The 17,703-nt window shown below is 43.7% G+C and overlaps 1 long non-coding RNA gene across 1 annotated transcript in view; it reads right to left on the bottom strand.

Annotated features, from left to right (window-relative positions):
• Positions 1–14,823: 14,823 nt before the first annotated feature.
• LOC148138595 (uncharacterized) overlaps positions 14,824–17,703 on the bottom strand; it is a 38,524-nt gene continuing 35,644 nt past the window's right edge. Inside the window, exon 2 of the long non-coding RNA XR_015754002.1 lies at positions 14,824–15,029. This is a non-coding gene — a long non-coding RNA (uncharacterized LOC148138595). The remainder of the gene's footprint in view (positions 15,030–17,703) is intronic.

Here is a 17,703-nt window from a genome sequence, read left to right as displayed (position 1 = left end):
CAAATCGCTGAGCAGCAATGAAAAAAGAATCATACAGCTTAAAAAACATACAAACTAAAGCTACAACAATTAACAAGCTCTCAAAATGTTCCAAAACTAAATACATACAAAAACATAAAAAGATACAAAGTGCCAATGGCACGCAGGAGGGGCATTTACCCCCCCCCCCCCCCCCCCGCCGACTGGGGGCATTTGCACATCACAAATCTCTATCTTCTGCCCCATTATCAATACTGCATCCAGGGCAATTAATCACAAACATCGGGACTGAACTTCCCTTAGGTAGACATTCAGTCATCACAATCACCTTGATAACTCCCTCCAGCTTCAGCCGAACACGACACACAAACTAAGCAAGAAAAAAAAGTAATACTAATGAAGGAGTTACAAGTGTGTACTCTACCCATCCCCAACTATAATTTAACACTGTTTAATACCAGAAACGGTCAACAAACTTTCTTTTAAAAAAGAGAAACAAGGCTATCGCTTTCCATTAACGCATCCAGTCTACTTTAAAGTGTCCACAAAGTTTTCGTATCCTCTGGAGAGTCAGTGGATCTATTGAAAGATCCACTAGTGCATACAGAGCACTGCTGAGTTCATTAAGGAATACTGAATCTCAAGTTCCCTTAATCTTCTCTTGATATCATCAAAAGATTTTCTTTTCTGAATCACTACCGCTAAAAGACCTGGAAAAACATAATCCTGGAGCACTCATCGGGTCTCTTCCCTGTGTTCTGGAAGCTTCCCTAAGTTTTTGTTTGTCCCTGCAACAATGTAATCTCACAAGGACAGGGTGAGAGCGTTGGTCTGAGCCTGACCTGCGCACCGTAACCCGATGAACTGTCTCACTCTTCACCCATTCCTCTTCAGCTTCGAGTGAAGGAATCTCTGCAGCAAGTTCTCGCAAAAATAACTCACTGACTGATCACCTTATGTCCGGTCCAGCAGACCGATTATATGAGCATTCTTCATCCTGCCCCTGTTCTCGATGTAGTCACCTTGTTCAGTTACGGTACGGACCTATATTTCAAGGGTGAAGTTCCGCTCCTTACAGGAATCGATCAAAGTCTCTGCCCCTGCAGTTTGGCTCTCAACCTCATCAGTTCTGTTTCCAAGCCTTTCAAGTTCCTGTTCATGTTTCTGGAGCATTGATGAGAGTGGTTCTATCTTCCTGTTGAATGTTTCTTCAATCATGGTTTCAATTATTTCCCGTAAATTGGTGAACACGTTGCCCAAGTCCTGGTGAGTAACTCGGTCCATTGAACGAGTAGAGTGGGTTACAGGTGCGGCCAAAGGCAACGGGTGCGCTGTGTGTTGGGACTTACTCGATCCTTTCCCATGTTTTGTCATTCCCACTTGACAAAATGGCATTAGTAAGGATTCTATAGCTCTTTTAGTGTTCAATTGTAAGTAAATGACTGTGGTGGGGTGGGGTAGAGCATTATTGTGATGCAGAGATCAGCAGAGCTGACCTTTCAGATCGCTGCCATCTTGTTTCCCTGTTAAAACTTTATCGATGTTATCATTTCGTTTAATTCCTGGATATTTTGGAGCCGTGTCATTCAGTACCACTGTCTACATTTTCCCCCACACTGCACATTGCTGCCCACTCCTGGATATTCCTTGACTCATCTGTGATTCGTGATCCTTGCCTCAAAAATATTCAATATCTCTGCCTCGAATGGTCTGCAGAGGAGAGTGTTCCAAAGACTCACTACACCCTGAGAAAACAAAACTAAACACACTCATCGGTGTGTGAGATTAATTTTATTTTTGCATTCTTATCTGAGAAAGGATATAGTAACACTGGAAGCAGTTCAGGGCTGCTTCACCTCATTTATTCCATGCATGAAGGGCTGATATTATGGGGACTTTAACAGGTTATCCTTGGAGTGAGAGCTGATCTTATTGAAATATACAAAGCCTTGAGGCGAGTGAACCAGGGGTATATACTGACTGGGAGTTTGTAGAGCCCAAACTTGATGCTGTTGTCATTGAACCCCTACAGTGTGGAAGCAGGACATTCGACCCATCGAGTCCATACCAACCCACCGAACAGTATCCCATTCAGACCTGTCCCCCTACCCTATCAATGTAACCCTGCATTTCCCATGACTAACCCACTTCACCTTCACATCCCTGGTCACTCTGGGTATTTTAGCATGGCCAATCAAACTAAGATGCACATCTTTGAACTGTAGGAGGAAAGTGGAGAACTGGGAAGAAACCCACACAGACACGGGAAGAATGTTCAAACTCCACATAGAGTGTCGGACGAGGTTGGAATTGAGCACAGCTCCTTGCTGATATGAGGCAGCAGTACTAACCAAAAATCTAACATGCTGCTCCATTAGCCCTATTAGTTACCTGCGGCTGACAAAAGAAATCTGCCTGACTTGTTTCTATCACAGAACCTGACCCCGTCTGAGACCTTGACCATCGGTCATATCACCAACGCGGTTACAGTTAAAATTTGTTGTGGAGCAGTGGAGGAGTGGGACGAGAAAAGGAAACCGTGACACCCTCCAACCTCAGTCAGAAACGGAGTGAGGAAAAACTCACAAAGTAGGATTTCACTCAAGTGGGAATTCCCTTCCCCAGAAGTCTGGGATGGTTGAATCTTTATATTATATCCAGGCTGGCTTTGTCTGATTTTCCATAGACAGGTGAATCAGGGATAATAGTGCATGGAGAGAAAAGTGCAGCTGGGACCACAATGAGATGAGCCATGACCTTATTTACTGGTGGGGTAGTGTCAAAGGGCGGTTTAGCCCACTCTTGTCCCTCAGCCCTATGTTCTGATGTTCCATTCAGCCCTGCTACAAACATGCAGATCGAAGCCACGCCGATAGTTAGGCGTAGTTTCGGAAATGCACTTGGAAATTCCAGGCTTGGTCAGGAAGTGGCCAGCAGCCGCAATCCTTTTTTCCAGGTTTCCCCACTCTGTAACTTTTGCTCTAGAATTGCTTTGAATGCAGTTCCCATATCCCCGCCAGGGTTAACTCAGGCACATTTTCTCCTTTCCCGAATGCACCATTGTACAATACGACTTCCAGGAAAATAATCAATTACTTTCCAAAAGCATGACATAAAAAACTAAGAAGTAGGAACATGAGACGGCTATTCGGCCCCTCAAGACTGAACTCTCATTCAATAAGAACATGGCTGATCTACTTCCGGGCTCAACTCCACTTTCCTACCCAATTTCCTGCATCCCTCCACAACTCTCTGGGTTAGGGAATTCCAGACATTCACTACCTTCTGAGAGAATGCATCATTTTTCACCTCAGATTGAAACCGATGTTCCTTATTCGGTATCTTCCAACTCGAGTTCGAGACTCAGGGGAAACCCCTTCTCAGCATCTACCTTGTCAAGCCCCCTCTGTATCTTGTACATTTCCGTAATATCACCCTCATTCATTTCAACCACAATGAATAATCTCCTCACCATTTTAAATGTATTCAATAGTATTAGTGGGCGGCACAGTGGCACAGTGGTTAGCACTGCTGCCTCACAGCGCCTGAGACCCGGGTTCAATTCCCGCCTCAGGCGACTGACTGTGTGGAGTTTGCACGTTCTCCCCGTGTCTGCGTGGGTTTCCTCCGGGTGCTCCGGTTTCCTCCCACAGTCCAAAAAGATGTGCAGGGTCAGGTGAATTGGCCATGCTAAATTGCCCGTAGTGTTAGGTAAGGGGTAAATATAGGGGTATGGGTGGATTTCGCTTCGGCGGGTCGGTGTGGACTTGTTGGGCCGAAGGGCCTGTTTCCACACTGTAATGTAATCTAATCTAAAAATCTAAAAAAAATCTAATCTAATAATCAACCCTTCTATCCCAGGAAACCGCCTCATGAACCAACCTAGCTACGTTACGTTACATACTCAGGAACACTCCAATCCCTTTGTACAGCTCCTTTTTTGGGAGTCCTCTTTATTAAATAGAAGCCTGCATTTTGGTTCTCAAAGTGATCCACTAACTCCAATGTGTATTGCATTCAGCTCCCGCCGTCAGGCTAACAGTATAGATTGCACATAACTGAGGTCATCGGCCTGATATTTCTGGTAATCCAGTAGATACGTCTTTATCATAAAGATCCATTCATCCTGACTCTCCGATTTCTATGTGTTAAGCAAACATTATCCCATGCAAAATATCATTAATCATACTACAAGCCTCTGTCTTGTGTCAGAACGTTTATTTTGAGATACCTTGTGAAAACTTTCTGGAAAGCCTCATGTTGACCAGTTCCCTTTATCAAATCTGCTTGACACTTTCTCAGGGATTCCTGATGAACGGCTCCTATCCGAAACATTGATTTTCCTGCTCCTTGGATGCTGCCTGACATGCTGTGCTTTTCCAGCATGACTCTAATCTTGACATTCTCAGGGATCTCCAAAAAATAATTTGTATGATTTTAAGAGCAAAAATAGTTTCCCCTTCACAAAACTATGCCAACTCTGCATTAAGCTTTTCTAAGTGCCCTGCAATTCCTTCCTTAATAAGAGGTTCTAGCAGATTCGCAGCAATAATGGTTAGGCTAAATTGTGCCTGCCTTCTGTCTCATTCCTTTCTTGAAGACAGGCGCCACATTAGAGGTTCCCCAGTTTCACTGCAACACTCCTGTAATCCAGAGCTATGGAATATTTCACACAATGCCGCTAGTCACTCTGTGACCACTTCTTTTAAAATTAAATATGAATTCCTGCTGACCTGCCTACCCTTATTCTTATCTGCTAGGTAAATACCTTTTTCCTTTTGTTAAAGACAATTCAATAACTTCCCTCCTGTTACCATTTTGTTTATACCATTGAAATGCTTACACTACTTTCCTCATGAGGAGTGATTTAAATTACTAGTGTAAATTATCTGCCTGTTTCCTGTGGCCAGTTCTCCAGTCACACCCTTCTAATGGCCTCAATGTACTTTCCTCACTTCACTTCTGCTTCAGCTCACACACACATGTTCAAGCTTTTTTATGTTGACAGAAAAGCTCATGATGCTTGTTATTATATTTCTTACCAATTTATTACATGATATCCTTTCGTACATTTTCCACAATTTCTACATCCATACAGTCATATCGTGCACAAACAGACCCTTTGGTCCTTACTTGTCCATGCTGACCAGGTTTTCTAAATTAAACTAATCCCATCTGCTTTCACTTGGCCCATATGCCTCTAAACGTTTCCCATTCATATGTTGGTCAAAATGTCTTTGAAATATTGTAGCTGTACTTGCATCTCCCACTATTCCTCTGGCAGCTCATTCCATACATACATTACACTCTGTGTAAAAAATGTTGTCCCTTAGTCCGTTTCAAGTTTCCCCCTTTCATCTTAAAGCTATGCATCTGTGTTGAACTCCCCAATCCTACAGAAAAGACCTTCACTATTCACGCTATCCATGCCTCCTATGATATTATAAACTTCTAGAATGCAAGCCCTCAACCTCGTACACTCCATCTGATACTAAATTCAAGATCAAACGTTTAACGATAAGCACTGCAAATTTGAAAGAATATTAAAAATGACAGGTGTAGAAAACTTCATACGGTTAGTTTTGCTCTATGTTACAAAACTAAGGCAGCAAGAAACTCTTGCTAGTGCCAATAAGAGGTCAAGCACCTGCATTCCATAGTGTAAAGGCAGTGATGATGTATACTGTGGAAACGTATAGATTTAGATCTATATAATATCACATTGTCAATATTATCTCTCCTTTTCTCCCTATGGCTTTGTGTGGTTGTGTCTTCCTTATCTTACACTCACCTAGAGAGAACACCTTTTCCCCATTCACACGTTAATTTAAACCCATTTTGCATCATCTTCTCGTTCACCACTGCGAATAGCCCGTTTATCTTTTGCCATGCCCTCTTTTCCAATTCACCCATCCCCCATCTCCGGCAATGAATTAAAAAGCCCAGTGTCCAACCCTTTTCAGTTCAGAACAAGTCACTTGTTCCGCTAACTCTGTTTCTCTGTTTCTGCAGATTCTGCCAGACCTGCTGAGGCTCTTTAGAAACAAATAGGCACAGCACAAATTTTCATAAACAAATAACTGTGGATACTGAAAATAAATACAAAATAAATGCAAAAGTTGCTGAAGAAACTGCGGGCTTTATAGAGGGCCACTGGACTCGAAAGATTAACTCTACATTCAATACAGAAGATGCCGCCAGAGCTGCTTTATTTCTTCAGAAATTTCAGTTGTTGAAAAAGTTCCAATGACGTGTTTGAAAGGTGCTCAAACGCCCTGTCCAACACGGAGCGCCCTACACTGGGAACTGAAGTGCACACATTCATTCGCTCAGAAACTGCATAAGGCTGGCATCACTGACACCACAGAGCTCTTAATCATGGTCAGGGAGAAACTAGAGGGAAACACATTTCATTCAAACGCAGATGGTACGACGAGCAAGGAAAAGATTCAGATGAATATGTTAAAGGGTTTGAGTAATGGAACAAATTGGAAGCATGACACCAAGGAGAACCTCACAGCTGAATGAGAATATGAAAATGGAAGTATTATCGCATCAGAAACCAGGTGCGGTCACTGAGTACACGGCTGATCGGTGAATGGGTCGCGATGTGAACTGGGGAACAGTCAGTAGAATTGAATTGCAGATATTGCAGCTTAAGCTGGCTTTCATGTGATGCTGTAGACAACAGCAGCAACAGAAACAGGATTGTATTCAAACATAATCTGTATCATTTTCCCCAGGATATTGCATCAGTCTACCATTACCATCAAGCCGAGCAATGGTTCAGTGACGAGAGTGGATGAATATGCCAAGGTCAGAACCATGTGTACCTAAAGCTGATGACAAACCATTACAGCTACAGAGCTTGAGTTGTTCCATTCCATACAGCAGAACTAACATCTGATAGAGAGGACAAAATGATCCCAAGACCAACAGACCAGATCTAAGCTCTGCAGTACTACCACATCCAGACATAAATGTCCAATTTTACAACTTACAGGAGAAGAGGACACCGGAAATATCCCCATCCTCAATAATGGAACAGCCCTGTACATCAGTGAAAATGACAAGGATGCAGTATCTGCATCATCCTCAGCCAGAAGTGTTGAGTGGATGATCCACCTCATCCTCGCCAGGATATCCACAGAATCACAGATGGCAGTGTTCAACCAATTCGATTCGCTGCATGTGATATGAAGAAACCGCTGAACACAGTAGATACGACAAAGACAATGGGCCCTGACACCATTCCTGCAATAGGACTGAAGACTTATGCTGCACAACAAGCCGTGTCCCTGGGGAAGCGGTTTCATTCCAGCTCCAACTCTGACAACTCCCTGGCAATGTGGAAAATTACTCAACTATGTCCGGTCCCCTAATAGGTGAATAATTCCATTTTGACCATTTAACACCCCTCAGTCCCTTCACGATAATCAAATTGGTGGGAGTTCTTTTTGACAGAGCTGTCAAGCAGCACAGAAACAACCCGCTCAGTGTGGTTTCCGGTAGGTTCCTATGTGGAGATGGTGCTATTGTGGAAATGGCACTGGATTACTAACCCTAACAGGATAATGCTCTGGCAGCTGGTGGAAGTTAAAAACAATTAATAAGATATCAAGATCCAGAATCTGGTGATGGTAACAGTGACCTTGCATCCAATGTTGATTGTAAACTTTGATCTCCTTCCCCAACGTATTTTCAGGAAGTGAATCTCCCGTGCTTTCCTTGTATGGCCTAAAAGTGACCCCAGACACACAGACATGTGATAAACTCTTCAATGGTCCCTGAAACGGCCAAGCAAGACACTCAATTGTATCACCACCTGATGCTAACCACCCCAACACATACAAACGAAGCTGCATCAGGACACTATTCAGAAGGGCCACAACACACTGCAGTAACAAGAACTGCAAAAAAGAAGAAGAGGAACACCTATACAAGGTATTCCCCAAAAACGGATACCTGCGCAACTTCATCAACAGACGCCTAACAGAAAGACCACAGAAAGAGGACATACCACAACCAAAAGTACTTGCCACACTACCATATATCAGGAGCATCTCGGAACTGATAGCCAGACTACTGCGACCCCTAGGACTCATTACGGCACACAAACGAACAGCCACGCTCAGACAACAACTCACCAGAACGAAGGGCCTGATACCCAACATGAGCAAAACGACTGTAGTGTACAAAATACCATGCAAGGACTGCACAAAAACACTATATAGGACAAACAGGAAGACAGCTAACAATCCGCATACATGAACATCAACTAGCCACGAAACGACACGACCAGCTATCCTTAGTAGCCACACACGCAGACAACAAGCAACATTTATTCGACTGGGACAACACTACTATCAGAGGGCAAACCAGACAGAGAACAGCCAGGGAATTCCTAGAGGCATGGCATTCATCCACAAACTCCATCAACAAACACATCGACCTGGACGCAATATACCAACCACTACAGCGGACAGCTGAAACTGACAACCGGAAGCGGCAGGGACAGACCACTATAAACACCGGAGGAAACATCAAAGAAGCGCTTCGCAGGAGGCTCCCAAGCACTGATGATGTCGCCTAGCCAGGGGACGAAACGTTTACAACAAAAACTTCCAGCTCGGCGAAGAGAACCATAACATTGTGAAATATAAAATAAGAACTGTTGTAGTCCCTTCAGTCCATCAATCTATCTTCTCGATTCAATATACAGGCAATTCTCTGATAACGCATGTTTATTAAACTTATTTGACTGCACAGCGAATCGTGAATTGCGCACCTTTTTTCTATAAAGTGAACTCCCGCTCACTGTGACGCGATTCCTTGCCAGGCACCAGCTGAACAACAAAACCCAGCTTCAGGATCCGCTGTCTGCAAAATGCATCACCTGAGTGTTTAGCTAAAACAGGAATGCATTCCGCTCTGCAAGGCTTGTAACCTGGGCCTGAAATGGGAAGTGTTCTCTCCAATTAGAAGGAACTTTATTTCAAACCGGGGGGGGGGGGGGGGGGGAGTCTTGAGGAGAAATGGAATTCCGTGTTGGCGTCACATGGCCAATAAGCTCCGCGTGCCTTCTGGTGAGGAGCTTGGTGAAAAGTACAGGGATGTAGCCAGTGCCTGTAATTTGCAAGTGTTACATTTACAGCACTATTTCCTTACAATATATGATTTAAAGGTCTAATTAGACTGTCCTTGTGTGCGTGTTAGACGAACTTCAATTTTTGGTTTTTACTGATATTGTGCAGTTCGCCCATTATTCTCTTTTTCCCATAGACCACATTATTAATATTGCATGATTTTTCTGCAACACAGTGTTGCACAGAAACACAGTTACAGTGATATTGGAGAACAACCTGTAATGATATCTGATCCTCTATCTTCATACCATACCCTGCTCTCTCCCTATCCCTTTAGTTTCCAGAAATCCTTATTTATATTCAGTGCCTTGGTTTCCACAGTCTGATCTGGGAGATAAGTCCCCAGGTTCACCAGTCTCTAAGTGCAGACATTTATTCTCATCTCCATGCAGAGTGGCCTGTCTGTACCTAATACTGTGGTCCCTTGTTTTGATATCGCAGCCAGGGGAATTGTCACCCCTACCTCCAATCTGCCTCGCACTGACAGAGTTTTATATATTTCACTGATATCGCCACTCATTTGCCTGAAGCCCATGGAATACAGGTCCAGCCACCTCAGATTCTGCTACCACAACAAGCCTATAATCCCAGCGATCAGTCTGGTCATCTTCGCTGCACTCCCTCAATGTCAGGTTTGTCCTTTATTAGGTAATGAGACCAAAACTGCACACAATCCTGCACAGTGTTCGAGATGAGGTCTCACCAGCGCCTTGTACAGCTGCAGTGAAACACCTTTACTCCTGTTTTCAAATCCCCCTGAAATGAAGGTGAATACACGATTTATCTGCCTATCTGCTTTCTGCGCCTGCAATATTGCTTTCAGTGACCGGTGCACAGGGAGATCCAGATCCTTTTCAATGTTACAGCTCCCCACTTGTTGGGTCTGTGTACACTGGTCAGCGTGCCGATGTCATTCCCAGTAATGACTTCTGGATTCAGATCTCATTGCCCTACACTGACCTCGGAGGGCTGCACAGAAGGAAAGAAAAATGCAGCTTAAGTTCCTATATGGATCAATATTTTTCAACCAATCCCTTTTCAAATGATAGGCTCCCGTTATGTTTTTCCCATCAAAGGTCACAATATCACATATCCCATGCTCTTCTCCCCATTGCTCTCCATCTGCCACGTATTTTCCCAGACACTCCACTTGTCTCAATCACCTTGGAGCATTTTGACATCCAGCTCACCCACTCACAATCCGATATTGTTTAGTGCCATCATCAAACTTGGAAATATTGTACTTGATCCACTCAATTAAATATATGATGTGGATCAGGAATAGCTGGGGCCCAAACCCCGACCCTTGCTATATCCTCCAAGCCTTCCATTAAAAAAACACTTTGTTCTATTCCTACTCGCTGCTTCCTGCCAGCTCTCCCATTCTAAAACCATATTAGTCCCAGTCCCATAGGATTTGAATTTGCATAATAGGCTTTGGGCTTAATCAAAAATCTTTCTGAAAATGCAATCATATTTCATTGATTGCTTCTCCATAATTATGCTAAACGTCACTTTCTAAAATACAATTCCCATTTGAAAAACCTCTGTTGACTTTGTTGTGCTCATTACTTTCAGTTCCAGTACTTCCTCTAAAACTGTTCAGTTGCTAATTTCATTCTTTTCCCTTTTTCTCTACAGACTAATATTCACTAGTATTGTTGGGAAGTTTTCTTTTTTGTTTCGTTTTCTTCTGTGAAAACATAACTGAAGTATTTGGTGCACAGTTCTGCCTTTTCCCTGTCCTCAATTCTCTGGTATTAGACTGTACGAAAGCTGCACCTTTTTTCCCTTAATTTGGCATTGACATATTTTCAGAAGATATTACAAGTTCAATCTTAAAACCCTTGTTAATATACTCTTCAGAAACCAATCAATTCCTATCTTATGCTACTCAATGATTGATCTTCCACAGCCATACAAACACAGACACACAGACTTTGTACCATCAACAATACAGCACGGTCTACATCAACCCCACTTTCCGACACAAGATCGTAGCCGTGAATCTTATGGCATTTCAAGTACACAGCCGTGTATTTTCTAATAGCTGTGAAGATACCATGACAATTCTTCTCTCAGGAAGTGCATTCCTGACCCCAGCACACTCTGGGTGAAAAAGAATCCTCAATTCCTCTCCAAATCTAAAACCCTTCACTTTAAAGTGTGCTCCATTTTTCTTGGCCCTTTGACTAAAAGGTACAGCTGCTATCTATCCACCCTGTCCATGCCCCTCGTAATCACATACTTCTGATTCCCGTTCCACTCAGCCTTCTCTCCTCCAAACTAAACAACCCGAGCTTATCCAGCCTCTCTCCATACCTGATATGCTCCACCCCAGCGAACATCCCGGTTAATCTCCTCTGAGCCCCCTCCACTACAATCACATCCTTCCGGTAATGTGGCTCCCAGAACTACAATCATTATTCTATCTTGGCAAAACCAAACTTCAGCATAGCTCTTATAATCTATGCCTTGATGAATTAAGGTTATGTCTACGGTCCCCTATGCTTTCTCAAATTGTGCATTGACCAGTTTAGTTACATTCAGGGATTTGTGGAGAAGCACCCTCTGAGCTTCCTCGTATGCTGTCATTTATTGAGTACTCCCCTGTCCAGTTCCTTCTTCCAAAGTGAATCATTTCATATTTATTAGAGTTACATTCCATCTGGCTTTGATCCACCCATCTGACCATTCCATTTGTATCTTCCTATAACATAAGACCTTCCTCCTCACTGCCAACCACCTGGCCAATCTTTGTATCAAGCGCAAACTTAGTTGTCACACTCCCGCCACCCCCATCTGTATCACAGCTGCATCACTTATGAATACCACAAATAATAATGGTGACAGAACACCAGGTTACAGTCCAACAGGTTTATTCGGAGGCACTAGTTTCGAAGCGCTGCTTCTTCATCAGGTGATTATGCGCTTTGAATGCTTGTGCCTATGAATAAGCTTGCTGGACTATAACCTGGTGTTATGTGATTTTTAGGTTTGTCCACCCCAGTCTAACACCAGCACCTCCGAATCACAAATAATAACAGACACTGCACTGACCGCTGTGATACACCATTGGGCACCAGTCTCAGTCACAATAACAGCCTTCAACAACTACACTCTGTCTCCGAACAGTAAGGTGATTTGGATGCAACTTGACAAGTCACGAATGACTCCTACCTGTTCCCTTGTTATTCTTTTCTGATTGACACACTTGCAGAATATCTGGGGATTCTCCCTAATCTTGCCCTACCAGCAGGTTTCTATGTCCCTGTTTTAGGAGTTCGCACCGAGTGAAGAATTTCCTCATTATTGCGGTCTTAAATGGTCTGTTCCTTAAACTGCAATTATTTGACTTGAATGTGGATTAGACAGCCAGGGAAACGTTCTTTTTATTTCCAATTCGGCACATGTTTTGTGAATTTTCCAAGTTTCATTGTGACCCTCCACTCATTCTTTGATACTCTAGAGAACACAGGCCGAGTTTGCTTATCAGGCAACCTCACCATCTGAGGGATTAATCTGGACAATGTCCATTGCACTTTTTTGAGGTCAGTATATTCTTTCTCAGATTGGGTCACCAACACTTTATACAATGGAAGTAGGTTTGCTCGCTACACTGAAAGGTTCATATCCAGACGCTTCGTTATCTTACTAGGTAACATCTTCAGTGGAGCTCATGCGAAACAATTCTGATAATTCCTGCTGTCTATTTATATGTTTGGGTTTCTTTGGGTTGGTGATGACGTTTCCTGTGGTAATGCTACTTAATGTGGTGAAGTCACTTCCTGTTCGTTTTCTCAGAGGGTGGTTGATGGGGACTAAAAACTAATAGGAGAAAGTGAGGACTGCAGATACTGGAGATCAGAGCTGAAAATGTGTTGCTGGAAAAGCGCAGCAGGTCAGGCAGCATCCAAGGAGCAGGAGAATTGATGTTTCAGGCTTGAGCCCTTCCTCAAGAATGAGGAAAGTGTGCCCAGCATGCTAAGATTAAAAAGTAGGAAGGAGGGACTTCGGGGAGGGGCTTTGGGAATGCGATAGGTGGAAGGAGATTAAGATGGAAGGTGATGGCCCAGATGGTCTCCTTCTTCAAAGACCGCAATTTGTCCGCAGACGTGATCGACGATGCTCTCCACCGCATCTCCTCCACTTCCCACTCCTCCGCCCTTGAGCCCCGCCCCTCCAATCGCCACCAGGACAGAACCCTAGTGGTCCTCACCTACCACCCCACCAACCTCCGTATACATCGTATCATCCGTCCTCATTTCCGCCACTTCCAAACGGACCCCACCACCAGAGATATATTTCCCTCCCCTCCCCTATCAGCGTTCCGAAAAGACCACTCCCTCCGTGACTCCTTCGTCAGGTCCACACCCCCCACCAACCCAACCTCCACACCCGGCACCTTCCCCTGCAACCGCAAGAAATGCAAAACGTACGCCCACACCTCCCCCCTTACTTCCCTCCGAGGCCCCAAGGGATCCTTCCGTATCCGCCACAAATTCACCTCCACCTCCACACACATCATTTACTGCATCCGCTGCACCCGATGTGGCCTCCTCTATATTGAGGAGACAGGCCGCCTACTTGCGGAACGTTTCATCGAACACCTCTGGGACACCCAGACCAACCAACCCAACCACCCCGTGGCTCAACACTTCAACTCCCCCTCCCACACCACCAAGGAATACTATGTCCTTGGACTCTTCCATCGCCAGACCATTGCAGCACAACGGCTGGAGGAAGAGCGCCTCATCATCCGCCTAGGAACCCTCCAACCGCATGGGATGAACTCGGATTTCTCCAGTTTCCTCATTTCCCCTCCCCCACCTTGTCTCAGTCCCAACCCTCGAACTCAGCACCACCTTCCTAACCTGCAATCTTCTTCTTGACCTCCCCGCCCCCACCCCCACTCCAGCCTATCACCCTCACCTTAACATCCTTCCACCTGTCGCATTTACAATGCCCCTCCCCGAAGTCCCTCCTCCCTACCTTTTATCTTCGCCTATTTGGCACACTTTCCTCCTTCCTGAGGAAGGGCTCATGCCCGAACCGTCGATTCTCCTGCTCCTTGGATGCTGCCTGACCTGCTGTGCTTTTCCAGCAACACATTTTCAGCTCTAAAAACTAATAGCACATCGAGGAAGACATCTGTCAGAAATACCTACGGATCCTCTCCATTGTTGCTGTTAATTCCTAAATATCCAATATCACACGCTTTATATTAGATTCCAACAGTTTCCCTGCAGATGTCAAGTTAATTGTTCGGCAGTTCTCCAAACTATGTCTTCTTCCCTTTATAAATGCTTGGATTCCTTCCATTAATCTATAGTGCTTGGACCACGTTTGTTAACTTCTATTTATCCACAATGGCTTCCAGCCTCTGCAGAATGCACAGGAAAATAAAACACAGTCATCGACAATGCAATTAATATTTCTATTGCCAATTTATGCCTGACATTTTAATATGAAGTACATCAGGTTTGTCAGACTTAGCAATGTTCAATCCAATTACATTCTCAAATACTACCTCGTTACTGATATAAATTGACTTTATGTCTTCAGTTGCACAAGCCCTACATGATCACTAGGTATTACTGGGTGATTTTGTGATTTTCCTCCATGAAGATAGATGCAAAGTAACTGGTTTATTTTCTTGGCCATTTTCCTTTTCTTCACAAAAACACTCCTCTCCCGATTGCAAATTTCCATATTTGACCTTGCTTTTATTTTGTTTCCTTTGAAATACAGATTGTAGATTTATGCAGTGTTTTTGTTCCTGTTTGTCAGCATTCATGTCTCTTTTTGATTTCCTTGTCAGTTTCATGGCCCTCGTTTCTGGATCGTGAATTTCTGAGAATTCTCAAACTTCCACAATGACTGAAATTCTTCTGGAGCCACATCCTATGATTAATACATTTTCGAATTTATTACGTTAAACATCATTGTCTCCCTTTCCCTCTCTTTGGTGTTTGTACCTGAAATAAATTGACGTATTTTTCAGACTTTGTATTTTTATAAATCTCCCTGTTCCTGACCAGATAAATTCAGGAACACGGCAGGAGGAAGAGAAGGAATTGTGGGAGCCGTGGTTGATATTTTTGCATCATCGCTGGCCAACCGCTGAGGTCCCGGAGGACTGGAAGGTAGTGAATGCTGTGCCCTTCTCAAGAAGGACTACAAAGAAAAACCTGGCAACTACAGACCAGTAAACCTAAAATCTATAGGAGATAACTTACTGGAAAAGGTTCTGAGAGATAAGAAATACATGCATTTAGAAAGACAGGGTGTGATTAGGAGCAAGATTAGAGTGATGCTAGAAAAGCACAGCAGGTCAAGCAGCATTCGAGAAACAGGAAAATCCACGTTTCAGGCAAAAGCCCATCAAACTCAGCACGGCTTTGTGCATCGGAGATCATGGCTCACAAATTTGTTCGAATTCTTGACGATGTGACCAGCAACGTTGAGGAGGGCAGGGTGGTATACGTAGTTTATATGGATTCCAGTAAGGCCTTCAATAAGGTTCCACATGGTAGGCTGCTCTGGAAGGTTAGCTCGCATGAAATTGAGGGGGAGCTGCAAAATTAGATACAAATTTGTCTTGATGGTAGGAAACAGAGGGTAGTAGTGGAAGGATGCTTGTCAGATTTGAGGCCAGTGACAAGTGGAATGCCTCACGGGGTGATGCTGGGACCACTACACATTACATATATCTATGATTTAGATGGGAATGTTTAGGCGTGATTTGTAAGTTTGAAAATGACACGAACATAAGCAGCATCATGGAGAGTGAGGAAGCTTATCATCAATTTCAGAAAATGCAGCAGTATCTTGATCAGCTGGAGAAGTGGCTGAGAAATGGAATATAGATTTTAATATAGATCAGTGTACGTTCTTGCATTTTAGAAAGTCAAATCAAGGTTGGAGTTTCATGGTGAATGGTTGGGTCCTATGGAGTGTAGTGGAACAGAGGGACCTTGGAATTCAGGTGCATGGTTCTCAGAAACGTGATTCAGAGTAGACAGGGCAGTGAAGAAAGCTTTTGGCACACTGGTCTTCATCAGTGTATATCACGGAATATCGAAATTAGGGAGTTGTTTTGCAGTTATACAGGATGCTGTTGAGGCCATACTGGTAGCGTTATGTTCAGGTTTGTTCACTTTGCTATAGGAAGGGTGTTATTAAACTGGAAAGAATGCAGAATAAATTTACAAGGCTGTAGCAAAGGACTCAATGGTCTGAGTTATTGAGAAGATTGGACAAGCTAGGATTTTTTTTACTTAAGATGTATGAGGCTGAGGGGGAATCTGATAGAAGTGTATAAGATCATGGGAGGGATGGACACAGTGAATGCACTTAGTATTTTTTCCCCCAAGGGTTGGGCAATCACCGACTAGAGGGACTCAGTTTAATGTCAGAGGGGAAAGAATAAAAGGGAACCTGAGGAGCACCTGCTTTACACACAGGGGTGATACGCATATGGAATGATGTACCAGCCGGTGAGGTTGAAGCGGGAACATTAGCAACATTTAAAAGGCATTTGGACAAATACACGGACTGGAAAGGATGAGAAAGATACAGAGCAATAACATGGAAATGGGTTTAGCGTGGTTGGACATTTTGGTCGGAATGGGCCAGTTTGGGCCGAAGGGCCTATCTCTGTGCTGTCGGACTCTATGACTCTAACAACCATTGCTTGCGTCCTACTGAATGTTGTATTGTACTTTCCCAATTCACTGGAGCGAACTTGACCCTCCAAGCTACCATGATGATTGACCAGAATTTTCAAGCATTCTATATTGTATGCACACAACGTGTAAAATGCACCTTATTAATGTCACTATTCCTTAAAATCTGTTTCCGAGCAAGGTTATTAATTCGTCCTTCTGACCACACAATGCCAAATCCAAAATAACCTGCTCTATAGTTTGCTTCAAAATATACTCTTCAACCCACCTCATATACACTTGCAGAATTTATTTTTCATAGCGTGAGCAGTCAGTTAGTTAATGCAGTTTAGATTCAGATTTTCTGCAACCATTTTGTTTTCGATATATAACACACCAATATTTGCTTCTTCTTGCTATTTGTAAGCTCTACCTAAACTGAGTCCGTGGAAGCTGAGGGACAGCTCTGTGTCTATTAGTGATAGACTTGTACAAGACATTCGGGCAGGTTCACCTCCACACTGAAATGATCTGAAGAAATGCCCATCAATACAGGACAAGCATCAAAACCCTCTCCGTTCTGTTAGGATGAAGGTCACCGTATTCCCTCTGCTCCCTCAAACTCAATGTAGCTCTATTATAGCACCGACCCCCAGTCAATCCTCAGGCTCTATCTCCAAATAAGGCTCAGACACTTCCACTCTCATTATTTAATTCAGCAACTTCCTTCCCACACTTTCTCTGTCACCTACACAATACACCTCACACTAATAATACTATATGGATTAAAAAATTGCTGACTGACTCATTCCTGACACCTCACAATTCCCCGCAGCCCCACCTACACCAGCACTAACAGCAGGGCCACCCACTCCTGCCCTCACTCCCTCCCTCGTTTTCTCCCATTCCAA

This window comes from Chiloscyllium plagiosum, unplaced genomic scaffold (assembly GCF_037043375.1).
Source record: "Chiloscyllium plagiosum isolate Xiang-an unplaced genomic scaffold, Cpla_swu_hap1 HiC_scaffold_40, whole genome shotgun sequence".
NCBI lineage: Eukaryota > Metazoa > Chordata > Chondrichthyes > Orectolobiformes > Hemiscylliidae > Chiloscyllium > Chiloscyllium plagiosum.
Note: the sequence above shows the minus strand (reverse complement) of the source record. Positions and strands in the feature narration are given on the sequence as shown.